The following is a 13,472-nucleotide window of genomic DNA, read 5'->3' as shown; positions in this document are numbered from 1 at the left end:
ACATGCCAATAATCGAGCCACGAAATATCACACAGGTTGCTCGGAAATAGCCATTGGAATAATTTACCATTCTCATCCTTATTGGCATCACTTGGATTTTACCCCCCAGATTTTTTTTTTCTCCTCCCTCAGGAGTCCTGCCCTATGATGTGTTCCCCTGAGCATGTACAGAGGGCTGTCTTGGAACTATTGTGGACTCTTGGCAAGGGAGGGGGTGAAGGGATTTCAGTGTGTTCCAGTTGTTTCATTTTTGTGCTTTGGCATGGTTCCCGGACAGAAAGCAAGTTGCAATATGGTTCTTTAACAAGGCCTGCAAAGACAATGGGCTCTGTTCTCGACCTTGTTGCAATCTTTTTAGTTACAGCAAGCGAAATATGCTTGGCTAGTGCCTTTTAGCTGCTGAGAAAAATGATTTTAAAAAAACTTTAAAAAGCTTTGAGCCTTTTTTGGTGGTGGTATTCTAGAATTCCAGTAAATGCTTCATATAAGATTAGCAATAATATGAAGGACAATCGTATAAGTTTATCACCTGTGTTTTGTTGCTTGCAGAAATAGTGTCTTATTGTTTTCGTTTTAATCATAATAGCAAAAAAATTTTAGGTCATTATCCATATTGTAATTGGACCTATGAGTATTTTGATGGATTTTTTTGTTTTTTATTTTTTTTAATTACCACTATGAGTGATAGGCCGAAAGTCTCAGTTAATAATGTCACAACTTACATGACTTATGACCAACAGGCTGCGTGTAGAGATTTTTATGTTTGGTTCGACTGGATGAGAAAGAGCAGTAAATCTACATATTTGCTTCAATCTGATTTATGGTTATTCTGTGGCAAATTGGACCGAAGCTTTGTTTTTAATTCTATCATCTTTGTTTTAAAAATAATCAACAAAAAACAAACAAAAAAAGTCAGAAATGAGAGAAGTTGCTTTATAAACTTTTTATGCTTTAAATGTAATCCTTGCCTCTAAAGGTGGAATTTATGCCTTAATTCATTTTCATTGTTGTATGTATATAACTGATCAATCGACCAATATCTCTGCTATTATTGATTATATGGAACAAATGATAACCCATAATCCTTTGAATCCACCTGAAGGTTTTGATCCATGGGATTGGTTATTTTCTTGGTTGCCTAATCGATTATGGTTAAGAAATTTATTTTTGATTGTAATTGCATGTATTGTTGGTTTTATTATGGTGTTTTGTATTCAATGCTTGCTTTTTTTTTATTTCCCAAAGCATTGCATGGTGGTTTTGACCAAGGCCCACCACAGGGGTTACAAGGGGAATTTATGTTGCAAAATATAAACGCTTAGGTAATGAGATATATGATTCTGATTAAGATTTCCTCTTATAATATAAACAAGAAAAGAGGGCATGTGGGAAAATGATTGCTTGTACATAAGAGCATGAGCAGAGTTCTTATTATTGCAGAGTGATTTTACAGCACGAGATATTGCTAAGAGCATGATGAGCACGTGACCACCTCATGCTAGACTAATGATTGGCTCACGTAGCATAACACTCTCTTTGTCTGTGGGCAAAAGCAAGGTTACATTCCTTTGATTTGGTACCTTTGAGTACCAGGCAGAGCAAGCGCGGTGCTGGAGGAGGGAGGATGATTTATTTCTTACTGCACACAATAAACATTGCACGGCTGAAGCCAAAGCTTCTTCTTCAAGTCATCTTGGTGTGAGACTGATTTCTGACTGATTTTCTTACTGATGTCGAGCTGGATTCTCGACAAGAGAGAGAGATGATAGATAGATAGATAGATAGATAGATAGATAGATAGATAGATGATAGATAGATAGATGATAGATAGATAGATAGATAGATAGATGATAGATCGATAGATAGATAGATAGATAGATAGATAGATAGATAGATAGATAGATAGATGATAGATAGATAGATAGATATAGATAGGTGATAGATAGATAGATAGATAGATAGATAGATAGATAGATAGATAGATAGACAGACAGATAGATGTTGGAACAACTCCCCCATGAAGAGATATTTTAGTTTAGAGGAAATGGAGGGAGGGCATGGTAGAGGTGACTAAAATTAGGAATGGAGTAAAGAAAGTAGACATGAAGAAGTTTTTGTCTCTCTCCTAATACTAGGGACTCAGCTACACGGGTCAATTTATAAAGTTTGTTGTTGTTTAGTCATTTAGTCGTGTCTGACTCTTTGTGACCCCCTGGACCAGAGCACGCCAGGCACTCCTGTCTTCCACTGCCTCCTGCAGTTTGGTCAGACTCATGTTTGTAACTTCGAGAACACTGTCCAACCATCCCGTCCTCTGTCGTCCCCTTCTCCTTGTGCCCTCCATCTTTCCCAACATCAGGGTCTTTTCCAGGAAGTCTTCTCTTCTCATGAGGTGGCCAAAGTATTGGAGCCTCAACTTCAGGATCTGTCCTTCCAGTGAGCACTCAGGGCTGATTTCCTTCAGAATGGAAAGGTTTGATCTTGTAGTCCATGTGACTCTCATGAGTCTCCTCCAGCACCAGAATTCAAAAGCATCCATTCTTTGGTGATCAGCCTTCTTTATGGTTCAGCTCTCACTTCCATACATCACAACTGGGAAAACCATGGCTTTAACTATATGGACCTTATTTATAAAGTTTATAAAGTTAAATTTATAAAGTTAAAGATGTCTTATAAACATGTGATACTAGATGGTGCTGTAGAGCAGAATCCAAAGTTGATGGCAGATTGCCTTGGGAGTTTTTTTCCTGTAGTTTTTTTTATAGCATTTAAAATATTTGTATAGATCCAGCCTAAGTCTCAGTACCATCTCATGAAGCTGAATGTTGTACAATTCAGGAATTACACAGGAAAGGACTTCACAAAGTGCATAGTGGAACAGTAGGACCCATTCCCACAATATACTGTGATAGTCACCCACTTAAAAGGCTTTAAAAGAGAAATTCATGGTGGATAAGGCTATCAATAGCTACCAGCCACAATGGTTATGTTCTACCTCCACAGTCTGAAGCAATGAACTTCTGAATACTACTTGCTGGGAAGAGGTCCCATAAGTACCTGGTTGGACTCAGATGGGTCTTTGCAGGGTTTTTCGTGTCGTCTTAGGTTCTCCTGCTCCCAGCGCCACAACCCAGATTCAAGCTGCAAACTGCCACAGAACCTGCTTATGGAAACCCTGACCACAAACCCAATTCTGCAGATGTCCATCCAATAAAAACCTCCCCAGTTGTTTGCTCCTATCAAGGGAACACTGACCAGTATCATACTTGACAATCAGCAAGCAATCTGCTTACTCAAATGGGTTACTGGTCAGTCACTCAGCAGCAATAACAACATCTTCCTTTGAGCCCTCTTGCTTAGAAACCTGATAAACTCTCACAAATACCGAACCAGAAAATAAATTTATTATTAGAGCAGAAGCAGTCTTAGCACAGAAGGAAAAAGCTGAAAATGCCCAAATGTGCAAATGTGTGTGAGTCAGCTCAGCAGCACTGGAACTGCTGGGCCAAGTTAGCCCAACCCTAATTGCTAGTTATGAGGAAGACCTGCTGTGCAGAGCTGTTCCCAAGGAGCGGACTGAGCAAAGAGAGAAGAACAAAGTGGGGAAAGGGAATGCATACTGCTAAACAAATGTTGAGCCCTAAATGCATTTCAGCCCATGCCCCTCCCCAGGTGTGCTAGTAAAGTACTTAGGAGTAGAATTTACAAAGCTTTTGCAACTGTCAGGAGCACAGACCTCACACCTGCCATTATCTGTGGCTTCCTAACTAGCAGAATTCAGGTACGCATGGGAAAATATTTTTCCTTTATTTTAATCCAACCAACATTCTCTGTTCTGTGTTATTTTCTTTTGTTATTTTAAGACAACACTTAATTATTCCTTTTTTTCTGAAGTAAAGGAGGCAAAACGTGTTAAAGAAATATATATGAGGGGGGGGGGTAAGTAGCCTGAATGGCAGGTGCCTTAAGGCAGTGTTCCCCAACATTGGGCCTCCAGCTGTTTTTGGACTACAACTCCCATCATCCCTCGCTAGCAAGACCAGTGGTCAAGGATGATGGGAATTGTAGTCCAAAAACAGCTGGAGGCCCAAGGTTGGGGAACACTGCCTTAAGGTACAGTAATGGTGAATTTCAGTGCATAATATATAACATTCCAAAAATGTAAAAAAATTCAAAAGGCCACACAAAATGTAGGTAAGTGAAGAATGATATTGTGAAATGAATTGATTACAGATCACAAAACAATTGTTTCAAAGCTACTTTCATCCACATGAAATTCTTTAGTAAGATGTAGCTCCTCCAGACTCTTGAAAGGGTTCAAGAACCTGAGCCAGTGGTGTAAGGGGGTTGCAACTGGGCATGGAACTGCTGAGTGTGAGCTTCTTAACCATTTGAATTTTCATCCCTTTACTTAAGATGCCCAGTGTACATTCCACCATTCACGCTTATTCCAGGCAGGTCTTTCCCCCGGTTTCTCACAGCTTTGTGACAAGCAGAAAGTCAGCTAGTCTAGCATTACTTAACATGGATGTGCGATGGCAGGAAAAGCGGGATTTTTTGTTGTTTGGTTTTTACATATCACACAGCTATCAATGGCACAGAAACTTTCAAGACAAATGTACCAATCCAACCAGCAATATTTAACACTAAATGTCAGCAATAGGCTGCTGCTTACAATGTTCTCTCTTTCTTTTGGAACTTGGGTTATAAGTGAAGTTTACACCAGTACATGCAGGTATTTTTGAAACACAACCTGCCCCATTGGTTCTAATTTGCAACATGGAGTTGAGCTGTGTGGGTTGCATAAATACTGGCATGCAGTCAGAGGAGCATTTTGTTTGGACAGCAGGAGTCTAGCTACAGAGTTTCAGCCTTCAACGGTTAACCTGTCCTCCAGCAAAATAGTTAATTTTTACAGCAGTTCACTGCTAATCAGTGATGAATTATTTGTAACACTGGAAATCCCTTTTGCGTAAGATGCCCTCATAAAAGTCCTAGAAAAGACTTTCGTCCTTCCTATTAAGATCTACTATTCTATACTCTGTTGACGAAGTGAAACTCTTTGTTTCCTTGAAATCATTTCTCTCTGATCTTCCTTCTTTTCTTACAGAGGACCCAGCCACTTTCACTACCATGCAACCAGCAATACAAACTATTATGGTAGCAATATAATCACTGGTGTGGCACAAAGAGCCCCCATTTATGGTTTTCCTAAATCCAGCGGGATGTTTTGCTGTGTTCTCCCTCCCCTTTCTAATACAATTATGAGATTATAGCTTTACCCTTCAAAAAATAATAATCTGAAGGTTTTCAAAAGGAACTAAAAATCAAAGGAAGTTAGTAGAACTTATTTGCAGTGTTTATGAGTAAAATGTCCATGTTTTTGGTGTATTCAAGCTTTATCACCTAAACTTAAGATGCAAGGGTAAAGACTGATGTGAATTTTAAAAAGAGTTTATTCTTCAGCTATAATGGAAATGTGCAAGGTCTCCTTATGTCTAAGAAATTACTATGCAGAAATTACTGGATTTAATATTCCTTTGGATTTTCAACTCAATTCTACTTCAAAAATAAAAGAATGGTATCTACAAACTCATGATATGGAAAGAAGTGGAAATTTATAATATGAATGATAAAAGCATGGACCATTGAAGTGATCGCCAAATTGGCAATGTATATACAGTAAAATGGGAAAGATGGGAGGTGAAAATAAAGGAATACTGAGAGAAATAGGTCGCTTAAGGTCTACTATACTGCATTTACAGTGAGAAAGGAATGAGGAATGCAACCTTTATTGCAACAAAATGCTCTTAACTAGTACATGCAGTAACATTTGTTACAACACACTTTCCCTTGCTTTTGTGCTTTAGAGAAACCTGGCATAATTAGATCTCCAAGTGAAATGTCTGTGTATCAGAAAGTCAAGTATTTATAGAAACCTATACAAATATGCAAAATACATTTTTAAAATTTGAAATATTAAACATTCAAAGCCAGTGCAAGTAATCATCTTCAGAACAGTATATTAAGATTGCCAGGAAGAGACTGGCCTGTACTGAAATTCTGCTGTTTGTGGCCCTGCATATTTTCCATACAGTCCTTCCTCTCAGGCCTTACCCTCCAACATTCCTCAGATGGAAATAGAGACATTTCTCACTCCCCTAACTGACCCTCCTTGACCCCCCATTCCGCCCCCCCATTTCCTATCAGAAGAAGGGAGAGTGGCGCCACCATGGCACCAACAGCACACACGGCCTGCACTGTCCTGATTTTATTTTATTTTATTCTTCTTTAGTAGATTTACAAAAGGAAAAACACACACCAATAAATAAATAAATTTTATAAATTTTTAGATTAGATGTGGATGCACAAAGCATTTTTATTTTAAATCATGACTTTGTGCTCCACTCCATGCCCCCTTTCTCTCCCCCCCCCCCCGGCAGTCCTGCCCTCTGCTCGTCCCTTAGAGCTGGCGCATTACAGAGGGTGGGCTCAGTGGCGCCAGCCTCTCTTCCTCCTTGCCTGCTCCAGCAACCGCTATGAGCTGCCCAAGGGAGGAGGCCATGGGGAGGGGTTGCTCCCATGCAGCTGCTGCCACTGCTCATCCTCCTCTCCGAGCTCAGTGGCGGCGGCACGGCTGAGGAAATGGGGACGTTCTGTGATCAAATCAGAAGCCAGGATGTCTTTCATAATTCTGAGGCTGTCCCTGGAAAATCGGGACCTTGGAAGGTATGAATACGTTAAATGCATGGACATGGATGTGTACATGAAGAGTTAGTTCAGTGGGCATATTTATTTTACTTAGAAAGCTGACTAAAAGTGCAACAAATCCTTTGCTCTCCTGGATTACATGATAGACATACCAGCGCACACCAATGGAGACTGCTTCTGCCCTTTGGTGTACCACTTCTTGGAACTGTTTTCAAAATAAATCGGGTCCTCCCTTAAAGAGGGTGTGTATTGCGGTGAGACCTGGACAACTAACACCCTGTGTTGTGGGTGGGTACGATTGGTCAGCCACAACACCTGATTGGTAGGTCCCTTGAAGCTGGGTTCAAGCTGGCCAATGGGACACAGTCCAAACAGTTTGAGGGACCTATTTATGCCCATGCACGTGACCCAGAGCTTCCTGTTTCAGCGCATGCATTCAGAACACCCGCCCACCTCTCCCTACTTTTAGGGCTTGCACTTGACCTTGCTATGCCGTCGTGTGTCATCTGTCGTTGGGACAGGGGCATGGCAGGAATTTTCCCCACTTGGCTGATTGGCTGTTGCCATTTGGGTTTCGCCTGCCACGTACCAAATCGTCACAACTTGTAAGGTTGTGGATAGGCTCTGGTTCAGGTGATGGGGATGGGAGAACACTCTCGCCATCCTTCTATGAAGGGTATTCCATTAAAGAAATCCAGGGACTCAGTGGTTTGGTCAACCCCTGAGAGAGGGTTGTGCCCGTGTCTGAGTCCAGGGGGACATTTGGGTGGTGGAGTTAGCCTGTTCCTGGCTTTCTGCTTATCCAGGTGTTCACCCTAGGCTGAGCTATGCTGGTGCCCTGGGTCAGCGATACCTGTATGGCAGGGAGCTAGTCAAACCAGAGCCTGTGCAACCAATCACTTTCTGTAATCAATAAAGTTGTGGCCTAAATTCTACCAAAAACCAAACCAAAATTTGAGTCATGTATGAATTTATTTAGGGGGGAGGTTTCTGGGTCTGAACACGCAAATGAATAACCCTCGCCATTGTGAAAGGTGAGCAGCAGCAAAATTGGTGCAGCAATTGGACCAAGTGTGGGGCTGATGCCCTCAAGTGATGATAGCAGAGTGAGCTTAGAATCCAGTGGTTCTGAATCAGGCCTATGCCATCACTGCCATGAAAGCAATTGGGCCAGCTTGAGATCCAGTGAATCCTAGGTTCAGTCGGGCTGGCCCCCTCTCCTGCCTTCTTCTTCAGAAGGAAGCTTTTTCTAGCACATGTGGAGGCTGGTGGAGAACACCAGGGCAGGCAGAGGGACAGTTCCAGAGAGGTTTGGATTGCAGTGTAAAATGAAAAGCATTTTCTCCTTTTTGTTTTTTAAAGCATATGGATAAAATTGACCAGATCTCAATGTTTAGGTGTTTCTGGACCCAGTTTAAAGTGCTGTTTTTGAATCATAAGGCCCCTTATGCCTTTATGACTCAGGATCCCAATACCTTTCAGAGCACCTCTCTATATAGGTCCCTATGTGGACCTCTCAGTCTTCACCTGAGGCTTGTCTCCCAGGGCAGAGGGCCTTTTTTAGTTGTGGATCCCCATCAGTGGAATGCTCTTCTCTGGCAAGGCCCACCTGGTGCCTGGTACATCCTTTTGACACCAGGTTAAAACTTATCTTTTCTCCCATGCATCTGTTAGCTGTGTGATGACTGGCTGATGAATGGAACAGTCTTGCTGCTGGATTTAGTGCTGTTTTTCTGCTGGGCTTCCTTGTGTGTTATTGGAATGGTTTTGTTGAAACATATTATTTTATATGTGATGCCATTTCAGCTTTTAACCTTTTTATCAATTGCTTATAGACTCTTTTGTAGTAACCAAGAAGAGGAGGGGAATAATTTATCTCCCACCTTTTCATGACGTGTTGCATATTGTCATCCTCTTCCTTCATTCCCTTTCTCCGGGTACCCCAAGTCCGGACTTTGGACCCCTCCACCTTTTCACTCTTCTCCCTTGTTCTTCTGACATTGTCTGGGATGGTTAGGATACATCAGGTCACACCTCAGCCTGTCAGGACACGGCGCCTCCTTTGCCTTGCTGGGCCCATCGCTTCATTTCATCTGCAAAGAGGCTGGCGACGAGCTGGCCTCGTTAGACACAAATAACGACAGCAAAGCCAAAGGCAGCCGGCAGTTTCCTTCTCAGTTACCTGTCACATTCCCTCGGCTTTTCCTAAAGCAAGCAGTGCTTTTATTAACCCCGGTCAAGGCCAAGGCTGATGAAGAGAGATGCACATGTATAGACAACAAAGGCTTTGCCAAAGGCTTTGCTTTCGTTTTGTAACTGACCTGAAACACAGAGAACCTACGACCCATCCTCCCCTTCTCCTGCCCCCTTGGGTCCCAGATCTCCTCCTGCTGAAACTCCTCCTACTTTTCTTAATTAACCAAAACCCCACTGCATGAGATCACTTGCTGCCTTTGAGGAGCGGCATTTTGTAAATGGTTGCAAAGAATTCTTGGCCTAGGCTTCTGCCTCTGATTAATTAATTAGTAGACAAATGCACTAGTCTTTGCTACAGTGTTTTCCACTGGCAATGACTTTTGCCTTTCTGTACCATACACACACACACACACACACAATAAATATATATATATAAGCCATCTTTCCAGACCATGTCCATCCAAGGTGGCAACAATACAACTGTCCCACACACATATATAAACACCACCAACATATAAAAATAGCAATACACTAAAATGTAAACCAGAATAAAACAATTTCCAACCACAGCAGTAAAATTATCTAATAGCAGCCTATCAAACACATCAGTTGCAAGCCATTTTAAACAGTTTTTAAAGACTTTGAATACCGCACCAGAGTGCCCAGTCATCTAATTTTTAAAGATGAGCCTATGTTCAGGCCTTCCAATGGGGGGGCTCATATGGGTGCAGGTGGCCCCTCAAATAGCCTGGCACTAAACCACTTAAGGCATTAAAGGACGAAGCCAGCACTTCAAATTGGACCTGGAAATGCACTGGTAACCAGCAGAACCAGCACAGAACCACCAGTGTAATATAATCTGACCACCTGGTCCCACTGAGCACACTAGCAACCACTTTCCTGCACCAGCTGAAGTTTTCACATAATCTTCAAAGGCAGCCCCATGTATGGAGTCTAGTATAAGGACATGTCTATCCACTACTAGGTCTACTTTTTCTAGGTTGGGTCACAGCTGGCATGCCAGGACTCCCATGTGCAAACATGGCCCTTCAAGGAGAATGTGGCCCCTGCACACACACCAGTTGCACCCCTCAGCCAGTTTCTTTACCCACGGTACCGCCATCTTGTATGGATTAAGCTTCAGCTTGTTCACTCTAACCCATATCAAAATCTTGGAAGCTGCCTTTCTTTGGCACAATTGCCAAGATAAACATCCTGATAAATCAGAAAGAAAGAAAGAAAGAAAGAAAGAAAGAAAGAAAGAAAGAAAGAAAGAAAGAAAAGGGTGCGGTGAAACAGGTTCAGATTCTTCTCAAAAAATTTAGTCTAGAGGTGTGGAGGAGCAAAAGTGCTAATTAAGCAGGATACAGAAATCTCTTATTTGATCGCATCTGCTGATCCCTGCTGATCCTCAGTAGACAGCACTGTGAAGGATCAGCAGGCACAAGGCACAACTGATGAACCAGCCCCACTAACCTACTTGAGGGGAGACCACAGATGCCACATCCTTTGGGATAACCCCAAACTTGATGCCCATTGGTTTTCTTATAACCTTGTCTAAATATCCCCTTTTACTATTTTATGTTTTATTTGAACAGCAGAAAATTCCTCTACCAGTTGTATGAAATCAAGCTGACACAATTTGTGACCTACTAAAAAGAACTCAAACCTTCCAGACATGCAACCTGTCCAAGGCTTGGTCCACTGGAAATCTGAGGCAAGCAGCAAAACTAAGTGATTTAGTGAGCTGGCATGGCTGCAGTCATGTAAGTGGTTTGTGCATTAAAACAGGAGAAAGCAGGAATTGTTTGGTCAGGAGCCTTATCACACCTTGAAGGGCAAAGCTGAGGTGGGTAGCTGCCATCTCATTCACTTTACATATGCATCCGCTGTGTGCCATGTCTGCTGCTAAGTGGCCCATTTTATTCCATACTTTGCAACGTGTATATCATTGCTTAAGGATACTGAGAGATGCCTGAGAACTCATGGGTTCCAGGCCACCCTATAATTGCACCATGGGTTTCTACACAGCAGGTACTTTTATCAACAAAGATCTCATAGGATGAATGGTTCTTCTCAGGTCTTAGAATGGTACGTCTGATATACTATGCACTAGCTTAGACCAGGGGAGGACTTTGGTAATATGGCACCCTGAGCAATGACAAAATTTGGTGCCCTGGCCAATATTTCATATTTTCATGCCCTCTCCCTCTCACCTTCCATTCTGAGACCCCTTGGCTCAGCGCCTGCACGGGGAAACCTCACACACAGTCCTAAATCCAGTGTTGCGTAGACTATCTTGGGAAAACAAAGCCAAGAGTGTACGGAAATAATGCCATTTAAATTTTTAACTATATATTCTACATATATAGTCTATATCTTCTGCCACTCTGCATGAAGGATGCTGAAAAATAGTTCTCAGCATGCTGCTGACAACATGGATAGTAGGCCTTGTGGAGAAACCACACCACTCTTGGAGGTTTCTAGTGGAGGCCAGTGCTGTAGGCTTTGGATGTATCACAGAAGTTGCCCGTAACCAGGCAGGGCTTGATGTTATGGGTCTTAAATAAACCTGTACAGCCTCCACATAAGGACAATAATATGTTGAAGTGAAGCAGAATGGGCAGAGTAGGGATATTAGAAAGACTTTGGCTTTGGAATCTAGTTTGAAATGCATCCAAATGAAAATAGGAACTGGAATTTAACTCCAGATGGTCTTTGATGGCTTCTCCCAGATGCAAGTTAAATATTTACTTACAGCATCAAAAGAATATCATTTAGCAAACTTTCCCCCTGCTAAGAATGGGGTCTGGCTGTATCCATTCCTCCACCTAACTCTTAGCTGAAACTGAACCCTTCTTGGTTAATGATCCGTTTTCTTTCTGTAGCCACCCCTCCCCCAACCTTCAATCTCTCCCTCTCCCTCCCACCACCCTCATTAGTTTAACTTGAGTTAATTAAGACTAGTAGTCGACCTTCAATCTCTTATGTGTTAAAACAGAACAATCCCAAACAGAAAGACACACAGACACAACTATGTGATTTCATTGTCTCAGGGAGACAGAAAGCCAGTGGGGCTTCCTTTATCAAGGCTAACATCTTCCCGATGCTTAATCTGGCTGGTTTTAAAACGTCCTGCAAATACAGGATCTAGGATAACAATCTGTCTATGTTTCCTCTCACCGCCCCCATTTCATCATTGGTAAGAATGAGTGAATTGGATTGACATGGAGGTGATGGAAGAAGAGAAATGGTCTGGCCGTCAAAATGACAATGTATATTACATGGTTAACAGAATAAATGGTATGTGCAATAGCTGTGGGTATTTTCATCTGCTATGTCAAAAATAAGATCCTCCTCCCCCTCCTCCTCCAAGTGTATCATTCAGTTTCCTCCCAATGGAGATTTAGTGTTTGCTTGAAGGATCTGTTTCTATGAGTAACCTCACTTGATAAACAGGGGGGTGAAGTAGGACTCTCGATAGCCACTTGTTGCGGCGACTGCTGTGTGCATATATAGAGAGAGGTCATGCGTGATGCTTTGACTGTAGTGTTGATCACAGACCATAGGACGCAGTGTGCTTTTGAGCGAAGTGCATCCCATCTAGGAACTCAACGTGCACAGGGAAAGGTAGGAGCTTGGGTTCTTGATTATCTTTATATATTTCTTTTGCGGGGGAATTGGTTGAAATTGGCACTTAAATCATGCTTACTTTGGAGCGATCTCAGAGAAGATCCTTTACTGCCTATTTAGGAATGCTCTAATTGTACGTGCAATGCGAACAGCAATGCTATAAAATTGCAGTATGTAGATGTTGGCTTCCAAATGCATCTACACAACAGTGAATGGTGTGGTATATGAAGACGGTCTGTTCAGTTTTTCTTTGAAAGTGAAAAGCAAACAGAACCATCATGCAGATAGTTTACAGTACACTTGAGAAGGAAGCAGACAGAATTACTACCCAATGAAATAAAAGGAAATAAATTATATTATATTATATATTTTATATATATTATACACATTATATTTATTAGGAAGGATCTCTTGCTTGTTTATACTTCTCATTAGAAATGGCTGAATCTGAAATAGGAAAAAGTGAGTTGCTGATGATGCCCAAGGTGCAGATGAAATTAGTAAAGCTGATAGGGGGGAAAGCCCTGCTTAGAAATGCCCCCAGATACTGATGTTTCAGAAGCGTTCCTGGAGTTCCTAAAAGCGATCCAGGCCAGGCAGAACATACTCAAATGCAGACAACGTATTGTTGACTTTAGTGATGTTGAAGTTGAAACAGGATTCACTTATTACAAAAACAGCCACTCTCTCCTAACTGTCCTTAGAATCCTGCATAATAACCCTTGAAGGATAGGCGGACGTCTTATGTAATAACATAATCAAGTGAGCCTTTAAGTGGTTTATTTTTCCATTTCAGCTTTTGAAATGCAGATATGAAATGATTCAAATGGTTCAAAATGTAGCTTTTGAAATGATTCAAAAGAAAACAAATTAGACTTTGGCATTCACCAGCGGTAGGAATCAGCGAAAGATGCTAGTAAATCTAATGTCTT

At 41.7% G+C, this 13,472-nt stretch overlaps 1 protein-coding gene across 1 annotated transcript in view; it reads left to right on the top strand.

Moving 5' to 3' along the window:
• Positions 1–11,934: 11,934 nt before the first annotated feature.
• ALDH1A1 (aldehyde dehydrogenase 1 family member A1) overlaps positions 11,935–13,472 on the top strand; it is a 60,836-nt gene continuing 59,298 nt past the window's right edge. The window contains exon 1 of the mRNA XM_083464952.1: positions 11,935–12,537. The gene's annotated coding sequence lies outside the window, so the exon portion shown is untranslated. The remainder of the gene's footprint in view (positions 12,538–13,472) is intronic.

This window comes from Podarcis liolepis (assembly GCF_965112155.1).
Source record: "Podarcis liolepis genome assembly, chromosome: 11".
In the NCBI taxonomy this organism is placed as follows: Eukaryota; Metazoa; Chordata; class Lepidosauria; order Squamata; family Lacertidae; genus Podarcis; species Podarcis liolepis.
The sequence above is the reverse complement of the archived record's forward strand: the minus strand, read 5'-3'. Positions and strand labels throughout refer to the sequence as shown.